The following is a 9,329-nucleotide window of genomic DNA, read 5'->3' on the forward strand; positions in this document are numbered from 1 at the left end:
TGTGCCTGCGTCACTGGTACTCTCTCATTTGCTTGCATTACAGGCACCTCATGCAGGTCCGACTCATTGATCGACAAGGTAAGGAATGACATGATTATAAAATGAGCTAAAACAAAATTTTCTCTCAAACACTTGATGATTTCGTATCTTTGCTTCTGATCTGTGTCACTTTTTATACACTTCATTGCTCCATTCCTCGATGCATATCTGCTATATCTGCTCAAATCTTTTGTTTGTCCATACTTCCTGCGCTCGAGATGCTACAAAATCCCCACAATGATTCCGACAAGACAGCCGGCCCCTTATTTTATTGTTGGCCCCCCAGATTATTGTATCCCTTGTGTTTGTTTCTTATCTTCATCTTTATTTTGATGATGTCAAAGGGGGAGAAAAAATATGATTTTGAAAATTATATGTCGCAGGGTTGTCAAATATTTTGTCAAATTTATTTTGTGTCAAATCCATACATATATTGCCATCATCAAAAAGGGGGAGATTGTTAATCATATTATTTAATTTTGATGATGTCTAAAATATATTAGTTAATATACATATTATTTGACACAAATTATTATCTTTTTAAAAAATATATATTTTTGTTAAATATTATTTAAATAAAATAATATTATCTTTTTAAAATATATATGTTAAATATTATTTTAAATATTTTCAAAAACTTTACTATTCACTTTTTGAAAAATAGGGTTAATTACTATTCATCTTTTGACAAATCGATTAATTATATTATTTTGACAAAAATGATTATTTTAAATATTTTCAAAAAACTTTACTATTCACTTTTTGAAAAATAGGGTTAATTACTATTCATCTTTTGACAAATTGATTAATTATAATATTTTGACAAAAATGATTGATTGGTTGTATTATTTTGACAAATTTGATATTTATGGGTTGTCTTATTTTGACAAAATTAATATGGAGTGGTAAAATACATTTAGTTTAAAATCTTTACAACATATACAATATTTTAAAGATGACATATATTTTCAGATCCATCATAAATATTATTTATAGAGATTTTTCTGTATGCAAAATTTTGATCAGAACTTATATAACATTATATGCAGAATACATCACGTGCGCTATTAAATTTTTTACACTACATTAATTATATCATATTATAATTAAACAAGAAGAACAAGATGGAGTTATGTATATATGTATATATATATATATATTATAAACTAGATGGAGAAAATTATTTGTTTGTTTGAAAGTTGTGAACTTTGTATTAAATTGTCTACAAAAACGGTGGCTCCATGTTTGAAAAAAACAAGAAGAAAAAATCAATCTTATTTTTATATTTTTAATTCTTATCATTTGCTGACTATTTAAATTTAAGGAGTGTGCTTATGTAAGCAATGACATCAAGAGCCTGCTTATGTAAGCGATGACATCAGGAGCGTGCTTATGTAAGCCATGACGTCAGGAGCGTGCTTATGTAAGCCATGACGTCAGCAAGGAGTGTCTAACGGGTATATTTTTGTGTATAAATAGAGGTGTTGGATGTGGAGAAAAAATCAAGAACTTGAAGAGAAAATATTTCTGTGAGCTCCAAAATTCTGAGTATTCTGCTCTTTCACTTTCAGATCTAAGTCTAGCTTTTGTTCTTACACTTTCATATCTACTCTTTGTGAGAGAATTATTGTAAAAGTGGGTTCAATTACCACTTATTCTTATTCCTTATTTTTGTGAGAGATTTTGTAAGGGTAAGGCATTTATTGTTGAGTGAGGCTCAATAGATAAGAGTAAGTCCTGTGCCAAATCCACAAGCTTGGTGGTGTATTTATTCAATTGATAGTAAAGAAATTCTCAAGGAGGTTCCTTGGGGAGTGGACGTAGGCCTGGCGTGCCGAACCACTATAAATCGCAGTGTTTGATTTTCTCTCTCTATCTCTTCTACCTTTATATTGATAATTATTATTCTGTTTGTTTTTATTTATTCAAATTCTGAATATTGTGTTATATTTAATATTGTGAAATTTTTAATAACCCAATTCACCCCCCCTCTTGGGTTGCCTAACTGGGATAACACCTTTGAACTTAGTTCTTGGGATCTCCAGTCATATAAGTAAGGTTACCATTATGATGACTCTTATGTAATAGGCTTTAATTTCATCCCCTTCGATGAACTATACACTAGCTCTTTTGTCAAACCTTTTGTTAACGGATCCGCAATATTCTCTTTAGATTTTATATAATCTATTGAGATTATTCCATTTGACAACAATTGCCTTACGGTATTATATCGACGACGAATATGTCGTGACTTACCGTTATACATATGATTTTGTGCCCTGCCTATTGCAGATTGACTATCACAATGAATGCAAATAGCTGGCACAGATTTTGGCCACATTGGAATGTCTTCTAAGAAGTGACAAAGCCATTTAGCTTCTTCTCCTACTTTGTCTAAAGCAATGAATTCGGATTCCATTGTGAATCGTGCGATGCATGTTTGTTTCATGGACTTCCAAGAAACAGTAGCGCCTTCCAGAGTAAAGACATATCTACTAGTGGATTTTAAATCTTTAGTATCCAATATCCAATTGGCATCACAATAACCTTCGAGTACTGCTGGATATCGAGTAAAGTTCAAACCATGATCACGAATAAATCTTAAATATCTAAGGACCCGAATGATCGCCTTCCAATGGTCTTCTCCAGGGTTACTAGTGTACCTACTCAATTTACCGATAGCATAAGCTATATCAGGACGAGTACAATTCATTAGATACATTAGGCTTCCAATGATTTGGGAGCATTTTAATTGAGACACTACATCACCTTTATTTTTTGATAAATAAAGACTGATGTCTACAGGTGTTCTAGTTACATTCAAATCATCCTTAATAAATTTATTAAGAATTTTCTCAATATAATGAGATTGAGATAATGCATATCCGTTAGATGTTTTAGTAATTTTCATTCCTAATATAATATCTGTGACCCCCATATCTTTCATATCAAATATTTTGTTAAGCATCTGCTTAATTGATTTGATCATGTTTTGACTACTTCCAATGATAAGCATGTCATCCACATAAAGACAAACTATGACATATCCTTGGTCAGTATTTTTAACATAAACGCATTTGTCACATTCGTTTATCTTAAACCCATTAGTAAGCATTACATGATTAAATTTTTCATGCCATTGCTTAGGTGCTTGTTTTAATCCATAAAGGGATTTTACAAGCCGACAAACTTTCTTTTCTTGCTTTGATACTACAAACCTTTCGGGTTGCTCCATATAGATCTCTTCATTTAGATCACCGTTTAAGAAAGCTGTCTTCACATCCATTTAATGTATTTATAAATTAAACAATGCTGCTATAGCAATGAGCATGCGAATGGATGTGATTCTTGTCACGGGAGAATATGTGTCAAAATAATCCAGACTTTCCTTTTGTCTATAACCTTTACTACAAGTCTTGCTTTATACTTGTCAATTGAACCATCTGCCTTTATTTTTCTCTTGAATATCCGTTTATATCCAAGAGGTTTAGAACCTAGTGGAAGATCCACCAATTCCCAAATATGATTTTGCATAATGGATTCAATTTCATTATTAACAGCCTCTTTCCACAAAGGTGCTTCAGGACCTATCAGTGCTGCCTTAAAGCTTTGAGGTTCATTTTCTAACAAGTATATCAAAAAATCTAGACGAAAGGATTTTGATGTTCTTACTCTCTTACTTCTTCTTGGTTCATCATCAGTTAAAATTCTGTTAGTTGAGAACATTACTAGTCTCTTGTGTTTGATTGTCATTAGTCTCTTGACTTTGTGTACAATTATAAGTTCTTTTCTGTGAACTTAATTCATGTCCTTTCTTATAAGGAAAGACATGTTCAAAAAATACAGCATTCCTTGACTCTATAATAGTGTTCATATTTATATCAGGTATTTCTGATTTATAAGTCAGAAACCGATATACACTACTATTCTGAGCATAACCAATAAACACACAATCTACTGTTTTGGTTCCAATCATAGTCTTTTAGGAACATGAACTTCAACTTTTGCGAAACACCCCCACACTTTTAAGTATTTGTAGGAAGGCGGTCGACCTTTCCACAATTCATAAAGAGTGTTGTTAGTCTTCTTGTGGGGTATTCTGTTAATAACATAATTAGCAGACAATATTGCATCCCCCCACAAATTCTGTGGTAAGCCTGAACTTAGTAATATGGCATTCATCATTTCTTTTAGGGTTCTATTCTTTCTTTCAGCAATTCCATTTTGCTGTGGAGAATAGGGTGCTGTAGTTTGGTGAATAATACCATATTGTGCACAAAATTCATTTAATGGTGCATTATATTCACCACCCCTATCACTTCTAACCATTTTAATGGTTTTACCAAGTTGATTTTCAACTTCTGTTTTGTAGAGTTTAAACATTTCTAAGGCTTTATATTTACTTTTAAGTAAATAAACATAACAATATCTTGTGCAATTATCGATAAATATTATGAAATACTTTTTGCCTCCACTAGTTTGAACAAATTTTAGATCACATACATCAGTATGAATTAATTCAAGAGGTTCGGTTTTTCTTTCAACTGATTTAAATGGAGCCTTAGTTAGTTTCGCTTCTACACAAACTTCACATTTATGATTAGGATTAATTTCAAACTTTGGTATATAATCCAAACCAATTAATCTACGCAAAGTATCAAAATTCACATGTCCTAAACTACCATGCCATAAATTTGACTCAAGAATATAAAAAAAAGATGTGTTATTCTTATTCATAGCAACTTTCGGTACAACTGTTATTACATTCAACTTAAAGAGACCATCACTCATGCATCCCTTACCAACATACATACTATTCTTTGTTAATACAAATTTATCAGACTCAAAAAAAACCTAAAACCATTTTTTACTTAACAAAAAATCAGAAACTAAATTCTTCCCGATGTCAAGTACATGCAGTACGTTGTTGAGGGTCAGTTCTTTCCCTGATGTCATCTTTAAGATCACTTTTCCTTGTCTAGTCACAGTAAAAGTAGAAGAATTTTTCATGAAAAGTTATTCACCATTTGCAGCCTCATTGTAGGTAGTGAACATCTTCTTGTCCGCACATATGTGACGAATTGCTCCAGTGTCAACCCACCACTCTTTGGGATTTCCAACCAAGTTAGCCTCAAACACCACAGCATAGAGGTTGATGTCATTCACTCCGTCAAAGATGTAATCAAGTTCAGTTACATTGGTCTGATTGGTAGTCTTCTTACTTGTACTTCCAGGATCCTTCTTAGGGCGGTGGTAGTTAGAAGCTGGATGTCCAGTCTTGCCACAATTATAGCATTTTCCTTTGAACTTCTTGTTGCTATCGCCTTGTTTAGGACCATCTCCAGTAAACTTCCTCTTTTTGTTATGTGGTTTATGAACTTGTTCAACCACATTAGCCTTGGATTCAATGAGATTTTTCTCATTCATCTTTTCAGCCTTACGGTTATCTTCCTTAATTCTCAGTCTTACAATAAGTTCATCTATGGTCATCTCTTTGCATTTATGTTTTAAATAATTTTTAAAATCTTTCCAAGCCGGTGGTAACTTTTCCACTAAAGCAGCGACTTCGAAAGACTCGCTTAGAGACATACCCTCAAAATGAATATCATGTAAAATTAATTGAAAACTTTGAACTTGAGAAATTACCGTTTGGGAGTCTACCATAACAAAGTCCAGAAATTTATCGACAATAAATTTCTTCGTGCCGACATCCTTTGTCTTGTATTTCTTCTCCAAAGAATCCCATAATTCTTTTGCTGACTTCAGAGGACTGTATACATTATACAGCATGTTGTCAAGGCCATTAAGGATGTAGTTTCTGCACAGGAAATCTGAATGTTTCCAAGCATCTACAGCGGCAATAACTTGCTGATCACTTTCACCCTTTTTAAGTGTTGGAGCCTCTTCATGGAGAAACCGGGCCAAATTAAGAGTTGTAAGATAGAACAGCATCTTCTGCTGCCATCTCTTAAGCTCAGTACCGTTAAATTTTTTTGATTTTTCTCCATAATTTATTGGTACATGAATATGGTTCTGGATAGGGACCAGTGTTGGTGTAACAACAGGAATACCACTACCAGTTACAATTTCAGTTGTAGTAGCCATAATCTCTGATTACAAAAATCAAAAAAAATTAAAACACAAATTAATTTTCTAGTTACTAAAATCAGAAAATAAATTATAATACAAAATAATTTTATTTTCCTTGTTACTAAAATTAGAAAAATAAAATACCAAAATAATTTTCTGTAACACCAAATAATATTCTGCAATTGTTAATGACACCAGTATATTATTATTAGTTGTCAAAGAAAAGAGACAGTATATTACTACTATCTGTCAAATAGTATAAACCATTATTTGTTTTTCCAACCAGAATATTACTTTGAAAATACAGAAAATTAAATACAATGAAGATACCAAAAATCATCTGCCTTAAGATTGTTGGATAATCTTCACTATATTTAAATAGATTAAATTCTGTTGTGTACTAAACAATAACCAGAATAAAAAGAAATAAAGGAAATGAGAGAATTTGTTTGATTACAAAAATCAAACTAGAAATAAAAATAAATAAATAAAAATAGATTTTATTTTATTACAAAAACAAAATTAAAATCTGATTTAAATAAATAATAAAAACACCGAAAATAAATTAAATAACTTACTTGATTAATTCTTGAATAATAATCTGATCAAGTCCAGTGTTTGACACTGTGTCCTTAAGACAGATTCGTCCTCTCCACGGTGCTTTCAGAATTTGAGCGTCTATCTTCCAAGATGAAATGATCAATTACAAACAATAGCAGCACTACAAATTGTTTGCCTTACGAACACACTAAGTGTTTACACTATTTTTTACAAGAAAATAATGCAACAAAATGAAGAATAAATTTGCAGAGCTCTTAAGGACGAAATTTATGAATTTTCTGAATGTAAAACATCAAATGAGGGCTGTCCTATTTATAGATGGATTGATGGCTGCAGGTTTTGAATTAAACAGGTGCAAACCTATTTGAACAGGTATGAAACCTATTGGTTTTGAATTTAAACAGATTTGAATCTGTTGGGTTCATAATTCAAACAGATAAAAACGGGAAGGGCCCTGTTTGGGTGTACAGTAAAATCGAACCAAATTATTTTCGATTTAATTTGAATTTTGGATTTTATTTTACCAAAAATAAAATTAAATTCAAATGTTTTTGACCCAAAAAGATATGTATTGGGCCGGACAAGCACAATGTAACCTCACACCACTCACCCGCGCCCAAGCCCAGCCCAGCCCGCCCGACCGGACAGACGACGGCTGCACTCACGTGTGATGATTTTTGGGTCCAATGGGTTTAGCCCATTTTTCCCATAACCTCCCTCTCTAAAACACTTGGGTACCCCTTGGGGCACACCTCAAGTACCAAACTCATGCCTTATAAACCTATTCAAAACTTCCCACCAAATCAATGTGGGACAAACCTTATTCAAACCTTTAAGGATTTTCCACCAAAACTCCATTTCCATGAAGCATACTTTGGCTTCAATTTTCCATTCACCCGGTAATGGTTTTGAGCAATCAAATATACCACGTGAATCTGTTAGCACCATAAATCTGCAATTTTTATTATTATTTATTATTTATATAATTACAAGACACATGGCATCCTCTTATTCATTTGGAAGTTAAAAGAAGTTATAGAGATAATGGAGAATATGAAGGACAAAGTGGATGAGTGGGAGGACAAAGTGGATGAGTGAAAGGATACATGGCAAGACAAGAATGAAGATGGAAGAAATGGGTAGTTATAAGTAGTTATTGCTGTATTTTTTCTTCTATAAATAGCCATTAATGGCTACATTGTAAAAGGGGATTCAGAATTCAAATCAAAGACAATTGATTTTAGTATTTCTTGTCATTTTCTTTATCTTAGGAGTAGTTTAACATAGATTTATATCTCGAAGTATTTATTTTCAGCATTTCCATTTTGAAGCATTTTATGCACTTCCTTTTCGAAGCATAGGAGTAGAGGTAAGAAATTATTACTTTGATTGTTCACTCAATCGTCTTTCTCCGTCCCTCTTTCTTCTTTTAATTTTTCTTTTCTCTACACTTGACAATTTTGAAGTCCTCTTCGTTGAGGCAAAAGAACCGTTAAAGCAATCGCTTGATAATTGGCTTGAATTTAATCTGTAAGGATTTTTCAATCCTTGCTGGCACGCTCACATTTATGATATTCTCTTTCGTAGGAAAAATAAGCCAACAATTTTTGGCACGCCCAGTGGGACAGCCAAGTGTAAGAAATGACAAACTATTTGGATTTCGCCATTCGATCTTGTCAATATAAAATATATTGACGTGAAAGAGAAATTTTGGATCTTCAAGAAGAGATCCATTTTCTTGATGAAATAAACTTTCATCCCTTACAATATTATTTGGTGGAAGAAAAAAGACACCATTTAATTGGAGAAATTCATCAACTTGATATGAAAATTCGCCAATGGAATGATGAGTTATCAACTCTCACTACCAAGTCTTTAACTGAGGCTTTAATGGCCAGAAATGGTGAATTTTTTCAGAATTTTTCCATGGTTAAAAATAACAAAAGTAAAGAGTTGATTTCATCAATGGCTCGGGGGTTCAAGAGTCCGTTCTAAAAGGGCCAAATTATGAAATTAACACAACGAAAGAGCATGTTCTTAAGCCAAATTTGGCTAAGAATGATGTTCCATGTATAACTCGGAGGGTCCAAAAACTAAATTCTAGAGAGTCAAGTCATGAAAATAACATATCTATGGGTGATTTTCATAAGTCATTAATGGCTAACATGGAAAAACAACCCACTTTGCCAAATAATTATGAAAACTTATTCGGCAAAAGTCATGTTTTTAAAACAAACATGGTCAAGAATAATGAACAAGCCACTGTTCATGAATTCAAATTTTTTGACATTTTTCAAAATGTCAAAAAGTATGAATTTTCATGGTCACACTATACCATGACTTTTGGTGTTCAAAATCCTTTTTGGATTTGTAGTTCACATCAAAATATAATTTTGATGATGTGGCTAATAAAATTAACAAATTGTTCTTATGAGTTCGAAGCACTAAGAACAAGGGATGACCATTTAAAATGTATGAATTTGGCTAGAAAAAGCCTGTGCATTTAAATAAATGGTTGAGAATGGCTTATCTCTTCAAATTGATGGCCAATTGTTTGTATGTACACAATCAAAGCATCGAAGATACATTCGAAGCATCAAGAGTTGTTTCGAAGGTTGATTACTTCACCTTCGAAGCTG

The sequence above is a fragment of the Camellia sinensis genome, chromosome 12 (genome assembly GCF_055761805.1).
Source record: "Camellia sinensis isolate YWXY chromosome 12, ASM5576180v1, whole genome shotgun sequence".
NCBI lineage: Eukaryota > Viridiplantae > Streptophyta > Magnoliopsida > Ericales > Theaceae > Camellia > Camellia sinensis.